This window comes from Vombatus ursinus, unplaced genomic scaffold (assembly GCF_900497805.2).
Source record: "Vombatus ursinus unplaced genomic scaffold, bare-nosed wombat genome assembly UNPS02000749.1, whole genome shotgun sequence".
Classification (NCBI taxonomy): domain Eukaryota; kingdom Metazoa; phylum Chordata; class Mammalia; order Diprotodontia; family Vombatidae; genus Vombatus; species Vombatus ursinus.
Window position 1 is genome coordinate 25,727,904 of NW_020940527.1, and position 7,860 is coordinate 25,735,763.

The following is a 7,860-nucleotide window of genomic DNA, read 5'->3' on the forward strand; positions in this document are numbered from 1 at the left end:
ATCCGCGTCACTCCCCGGCCAACTCGGCCCCGCCTCCCGGAAGCCCCGCCCCCTCTGAGCCCTGTTTACATGGTGACGAAAAGGGACGGCCCTTCACGCGAAGGCTGACCAATCGAGGCGCGCTCCGACGCAACTCCCCCCCACCTCGACCAGCATTCCGCCCCCTTGGATGAGACTGCGCATGTGCGCAGGTGGAGAGCCTTTCATCTTTACACTTTTTCAGAAGACCTTCCTGAGACGCCTTGTGGTTCTCGGGCGAGCACCGCCTTAATCTGTCAATCAACAAATACTTAAACTGTTCACATCATCATCATCATCATCATTATTATTGTTATTATTATTATTATTATTCACAATCGATTGAGATCTCCTTGAGGGCAGACTGTCTTTTTCATATGTATATATATATTTTTGTATTCCGAGGCACATAATAGTTGCTGAATAAATGTTGATTGATTATCGACTGATTATATACTCCTTGGTGATAGGTGCTTTTCATCCCTCTCCTACCTTGTCACTCAGTTGTCCAGCTACTCTTCTATAGCACAGGTTTCACTATGTCATTCCCCTTTTCAATCAATAAACCCATCTTGTCTCTAGGATCAACTACAAACTCCTTTCTTAGGCTTTTAAATCTCTTCACCACCTGACCCTAATCTACCTTTCCAGGCGTATTGCAAGCTCCTCCCCTTGACAGGCCTCACTGTCCAGCCAAACTGGTTTGCCTGCTGTACCTTACACACAGAATTCCATTTCAGCTGCCATACCTTTCTTTGCACAAACTGTCTTCCCCCATGTCTGAAATTCACATTGCCTCTTAAATCTAGATGCCTTCAAAACTCAAATGCTACCTTATCACCCACCCACCTTCAAGTCTCCCTCCAAAATTACCTTGTATTCAACTTTGACTACATTTTGTATTTATTTATCTGTGTACGTGTTGTTCCCTTACATAACAAATTAAGTTCCCTGAGAGCAGAAATTGACTGTTTTTGTATCCTCAGTATTTAACACAGTATCAGGCATATGTTATTGTTTCATGTCTGATTCTCTGTGACCCCGGGTAGACCATACTGTCTATGGGGTTTTCTTGGTAAAAACACTGGAATGGTTTCTGTTTCTTTCTCCACTGGATTAAGACAAACAGAGGTTAAGTGATTTGCCCAGGGCCACACAGCTAGTAAGTATCTGAGGTTGAATTTAAACTCAGGTCTTCCTGACTCTAAGCCCAGTGCTCTACTCACTGTGTTGTCTAGCTGCCCCATCAGGCGTATAGTAGGCATTAAATACTGTAAGTGCTTGTTGCTTGATTGATTAATTGATTAAATCCAGTATCCAACTCTTCCTATAAGTTCCTAGCTTGGAGGCCAAAGTAAATATTTGTTGAATTGATGTGTTTTTCAGCTTTCTACAGTGAACTGTGGTGATCTCATCATTTCCCTTGGATTCAATTATCTCTAAACAAATAATTCTCAGACTTACTTATCCATCCCTAACTTCTCTCGACCTTTCAGTTTCACAACTCCCACTGCCTTTTGGACATCTCCATTGAATGTGCTGTCAACACCCTAAACTCAACATTTCCTAAATTGTACATTATTTTCACCCCCAAATCTACTCCTAAGTACCCTCAACTATCAAGGGTACCACCATACTCCCAATCACCCAGGTTTACAACATAGGTGGCTTCCTCAACTCCTCCTCTCTCTCACCTCCCATATCTACTAAGTTGCCAGATCCTGTCCATTCTATCTTCACAATATCTCTTGTATATGCACCCTTCTCTTCTCTGTCATGCCTAGTACAGGCCTTCATTGCCTCATGCCTAGACTATTTCAACAGCTTGTTGGTTGCTCTCCTTTGCCTTAAGTACTTCCATTCTCCAGTCCACCTTCTACTCAGCTATTAAAGTGATCTTTTTTCTTTTTTTTTTTAGGCAATTGGGGTTAAGCGACTTGCCCAGGGTCACACAGCTAGTAAGTGTCAAGTGTTTGGTCTGAGGCCGAATTTGAACTCAGGCACTCCTGACTTCAGGGCTGGTGGTCTATCTACTTCACCACCTAGCTGCCCCTTAAAGTGATCTTAAAGTACATGTCTGATCATGTTACACATACCCCTATTCAATAAACTCCAGTGGCTCCCCATTACCTTTAAAATAAAATTATAAAATCTCTTTGGTAGAGCTCTTTTGTCTGAAGCCACATTTAAACTCAGGTCTTCCTGATTCCAGGTCCGGCAGTCCTGTACCACTATGGGGCAGAAAGATACCTTGCAACTCTTAGCACTGAGATTTCTTTTCTCCCTTCTCAGAATCTTCACCAAGTTTGCATTAGATGTAGCACTCTGCTGGCTTCCAAGGACTAATGTCCTTCTAGAGTCCACAGGCAGTCCCTTTCTATCTGCCATGAGGGAGTCATACTGCCTGAAGCTTCAGCTATCTCCAGATGACTGTCTCCACATCCATCTGTAGCCACTAGGACACCTGTGATCATCACAACTGCCACCATTCACCTCTGGCTCTCCTGAACTCATAAAGTCACTGCCTAAATATGTCCACAATACTCATTCACATAATAGCAAAAAAGAAAAAAATATCAGAGACAGAGGAGGCTATATGCTCACTTCCACTATAGTAGCTAGCATTTATATAGCCCTTTGAGATTTGCAAAATTCTTTACAAATGTAAACTCATTTGATCCTCAAAACAATCCTGTGAGGTAGGTGCTATTACTTATTCTCATTTTACAGATAAGGAAACTAAGACACAGAGAGCTTGAGTGACTTGCCCAGGGTCACAAAGCCAGTAAGCATCTAAATCAGGATTTGAACTCAAGTCTCCCTGAGTCAAAGTCCTGCATTCTATCCACTGAACCCAGTGGCCAACTTTCTGAGACTGCTCAAAGTAGTCTTTCCTCCTCAAAGCTGCAAAAGAAAGAAAAAAGTAAAAGAAGGAGCATACCTCTTTTATAGGTTCACTCAGTTTCTGTACCCCTGAGCCAATCAGAAGTCTTTTCACCATTATTCATGCCTCTCAGTCAGGCATGACTGGACTTAGGCTCTCCCCAAGTTCCACATGGTTGCTTAAACTGAAACTAGGGAGGGAATATCTATGTGTGCTCCAAAAATGGGCCTCTGGGTGCCAATCCATCCCTATTACACATATGAAACTCTTTACTGAAATGTGAACCTGTGGGTATTTTCTGATTTTTGTTACCAGGTAAAAGAAGTATAGTTGGAAATGGAAGGATGGTTATGATCAAGATTTGAAATATTGAGAAAGCATGTGACCAAGTCTAAGTATTTGGTCCTTCTTGCATCATCATCTTCTGGTCACCTAATAGAAAATGCAGTATCAATAAAGACCTTATTAAAAACTTTCTTTTTTATCCTCAATAACAGTGGTAGAGCCAGCATATTTAGTCTCTGACATCTTACTGCCTGGAAAAAGCTAAGATGAGAGGAGTGACTAAAATAGACCTAGTATATACAGAGAAGGTTCCTGTGAAAGAGACAGTCTTGAGGAATTGATTCTCAAGGTATCTGAAGTTTCATTTACCCCTTTTCTGCTGAAGCCAGGGAAGCCAGGAGGAAGGATGAGGAGGGAGAGTATTCTAGGCATCGGGGACAGCCAGGAAAAAAAAAAATGTCTGAAGTAGGGAGATGGAACGTCTTGTTGGTGGACGCTAACAAAAGGAATAGGGTTGGTGACTCCCAACGCATCTAAGCCATTTGAGCAGCCAAGCATTGAAGATTTGAGAGGAAGAGGGATGTTTGGCGGGAACAATGAAGTAGTTTAGGAAAACCAAGCCACACAACAATCAAGCCTGACGATATATGCAGTACCCATGGTCCCCACCTCTTCAAAGAAAGGAGGGAAGGCAAAGCAATTTAAATATACTAGCACGCAAACTGTGCAAATTCATAGGTGGAAAAACTAAGGGCAGTGATGCTTTACAATTGTGATGCTGGAGAAAGGTGCAGAGAGGCTTAGTCTTAAGGGCTACTGGAGTGGGAGCGCTTCTTGCTTTAGAGTCTTACACGAGCTGTCCCTCGTAGGGGTCACACACCGGTTACTAGTACCCTCAGAGGATGCGGGATGGCCGAGCACAATCCTGCCCGGAACTGCCGTTCTCGGGCCCTCACCTTCCAACGGCCCATCCCTTCGTTACACTCTTTGCCCCGCACAAAGATGGAGCATGCGACGCCGGAACGGCCAATGGCAGGAGGCGTTGCTACCGGTTGCCCAGGTAACAACCAACGGGCGGCGGGGACTCTGCTCGGTGCCGCGCCGGGCCCCGGAGGGGGCGGGGCCGGGGTCCGAGTGGTGGAGCGGCCGGCAGCAGCAGCTGGCCAGGCGGAGTCGGGACGCAGCAGCCGGCACTCGGGGTCTCGGGGGCAGCGCAGGTCAGCCGGCGGGGGATGGGGGTGGGGGGAGGGCACGGGGTGGAGGTGAGGTGGGTGTGACCGTGGGTGTGGCCAGGGATGGAGCGGACGCGAAGATGCTGAGCTTGTCCTTTGCAAGCGGAGCCCTCCGAGCCAGGCCTGGCCTCCGGGGCGCGGGTGGGAACTGGCGGCCGGGATCGCTTTGCTCTAATGAGCTGAGTGATGATAACAATAATAACAACAACAACAAAAAAAACCAATCCAGCATTGTTTGTTTGTATGGCATCCTGAGGTTGCAGAGCTCCCTCCGTGCGTTAGGTCATCGTAGCCTCCCGACACCGCTATGGAGGTAAAGTCTGCCCATTTTGCAGATGAGGAAACGGAGGTTCAGAGAAGTTAAGAGGCTCTCTAACAACATGTGCTCTTTTTCTCTGGATGCTTTTCTGCTCACCAGCCTCCAGTCCTAGGCTAACTCGTCCTCTGTGATCCGTGGAGTTTCTTGCCTTATTTATTCTGACCTGCCTCACAAACTTCCAAACTCGGACTCTTGGAGGGTAATGAAAACTTTGTTTCCATTTGATTTGTTGTTTTTCTGCACGAACATTTAAAATAAATTTCTTGGTCATGTTAAATTTAAACTATGAGCTCTTGGCACCTGCAAAGACCACTGGATTTGGAGTCAAAGTACTGTTTCAGATTTTATCTAGGTCTGTCATTTGGCCACCTATGTGATCTGGGACAAATATGAAGTCCTTCAACCTCTCCAGGTCTCAGTTTCCTAATGAGGAGGCTGGGCTAGATGACCCTTCAAGTCCCTTCCAACTCTGAATCAGTGATCATATGAACTCTTTCTTTAATGATTATTGTCAGAGTAGGTCCATCGTGAATTCACGTGTACTTTTTCTGTGGTCTAGTTGGAAATGGAAGGATGGTTATGATCAAGATTTGAAATATTGAGAAAGCGTGTGACCAAGTCTAAGTATTTGGTCCTTCTTGCATCATCATCTTCTGGTCACCTAATAGAAGATGCAGTATCAATAAAGACCTTATTAAAAACTTTTTTTTTATCCTCAATAACAGTGGTAGAGCCAGCATATTTAGCCTCTGACATCTTACTGCCTGGAGAAAGCTAAGATGAGAAGAGTGAATAAAATAGACCTAGTATATACAGAGAAGGTCCCTGTGAAAGAGACAGTCTTGAGGAATTGATTCTCAAGGTATCTGAATGAGGGGAGGATACCAAAGGCATGTCAAAAAGTCTTAGACCTTAATATTAACACACACACACAAAATTGGGAGACTATCAGTAAATATCAGCCCATTGGCCTATATTCCCCTCTCTGTAACATTTTTATAGCAATAATCTACATATGCAACAAGGCCATCCTTGATGAAGGTATGAGAAGGGAAAAGGCGGTTTTCACCAAAAATGTTCTGTCTTTATAGTCATACAATTGACTGAAAAGTATAAAGGTTAGGAGAGCCACTGTGCTTATTGTTTTGTTTTGTTTTGTTTTTACTATCAAAAGGCATTTGATTTAATAAGGCAAGATACTTCCTTAAAGGCTCTTCTCTAAGAATGTACCCCCATGCATATGTCAAAATCCTACAATATCCCTTGAAAGATGTAACAACAGAGATAACTCTAATGACTCTCTGCTTTTTAATGTCAAATAAGTCATAAAACAGGGAGACATATGCTTGCCAGGAGTGCCATTGTAATGGAGAATTATCTTATGTTCAGAGCAAAGGATAAATGGAAGAAGGATTTTCCGTAGATGTTAAGGGTCTTCAGATGCACGTGTTTATGGAATACATTGCGCTAATTACATCAAGCCCCAGGATATTACAGCACCAACCAAGTGAAAGCTGTAATCGCTCAAAAGTTTTTGTCCTGATTCTTCACAGAATAAAACCTGGTGGAAGAAGAATTCGTATTATTCAGACTATGTTATGCAATAAAATAAACAATCAACAAAGCTTAACTATCTTGTACAAACATTGCAAATTGACAGTGAACTGTGCCCAAGAAGTAAACAGGAGATCAGACAGGATTACCTTTGGGGATCCTGTACAATGCTTTTAGTGATCCTGAGCTTCTTCTCAAAATTATTTCCTAGCTTTTTAACAGTATTTTCTTGGTGATGCCTGACTGAGTTGTCAAAATCCTCAAATTAAAGGGCAACAGAGACAGTATATGGTGGGTATGAGCTGACGATAGTATATTACCAGTGAAGAATTACCCAAGAGAAATATTGTAAACTAGAATATCATCAGAGATTTACAAATGTAAAAAAGATTAGGGAGAACTGATGGATAGCCCACAATCTCTGTGGTTACCCATACAATGTTAAGATCTAGAGATATCTCCTTCTCCTTCCCTTTCCCCTCCCCCCTCCCTGCCAGGTTGATTCTGCTGTGGAGGATTTATTTACAGAGGAATCTGGACAGGAGTTGTACAGATAGGACAAGAAGGTATGGATGGGCTTAAATCTTACAGTATTGGAGAAAGTACCCACGTCAGTGGAATCAGAGATCCATCAAAGGATCCAAGTTGAATTTCAAGGCGTTGCTGGCACTTATCAGTCTTTATTTCCTTCTCTTTAGTATTCTTAAAATCAAAACACCAATATCCTTTTTAATCAAGGAGAGAGCTTTGTTGAAATTTAAGTGTGTGACGTTATCTGGGAATGTTATGTTTTGGGAATATTATTAGAAAAGTATATAAGCAGGTAAGGTAGACACTTATATAAAACATACTTTAGCTTAGGAGACTCTGACCCCTTATAAAACAACCATCTTTATTTGAGAACAGGTTGCCCTGTGCTCATAAAATGATAATTTCATTGTGAGGACTGAGTAGCATGTTGGTGCATCTATTCTCTGAGACAGCAGAGTAATTTCCTTTTGGGCAAATGTTTGGCATGCTCATTCATTAATCCAGAGTACAGAAAAGGTGGGTGTCTCTTTAGAATCATGAATCATCTTGCCTTTGTGGCTGGATTCCACTTATAACCCTGGAATCTAAGCCTAAAGTCCCTATATCCTCTTTAAAGTGGTCATTTTAATAACTGGTACAAATATTGATTTGAGTTCATTGTTAACTAAAGTAATCTGTGTTCTGACATCTTTTGTTGTATACTAATTAAGCCCTGGGCTTTGTTAGCAGAAGTTACATTTTTTTTTAAACTAGTAAATCGTCTCAGCGACCAGGGTCAGTGATAAAATTCCATTTCTGAGCTATTGGCAGTGCAACTGTCCATTAATCAGTTTGAATAATTATGGAAGTCAAAGCAGTAAATCTCTTTATTGCCCCAAACAACAGGAATAAGATGTGGACATTTGTCGCAGCTGAACATCTCAACAAAAAATGTCTCAAATGTTTTTTTCAATAGTCTTCCAACTTGTACTTTTAGGGGTGAGTGCATGCGTGTGTGTGTGTGTGTGTGTGTGTGTGTGTGTGTGTGTGTGTGTGTG

General features: G+C 42.7%; 1 protein-coding gene across 3 annotated transcripts in view; it reads left to right on the forward strand.

The window, feature by feature from the left end:
* The first annotated feature begins 4,315 nt into the window (after positions 1 to 4,315).
* Positions 4,316 to 7,860, forward strand: part of MORN4 (MORN repeat containing 4) — a 10,406-nt gene continuing 6,861 nt past the window's right edge. The window contains exons 1-3 of one of the 3 annotated variants that reach the window (XM_027861200.1): positions 4,338 to 4,404; positions 4,838 to 4,937; positions 6,790 to 6,858. The gene's annotated coding sequence lies outside the window, so the exon portion shown is untranslated. Of the gene's footprint in view, positions 4,405 to 4,837; positions 4,938 to 6,789; positions 6,859 to 7,860 lie in introns of all 3 variants that reach the window. The other 2 variants (XM_027861191.1, XM_027861182.1) reach the window with 2 other exon arrangements.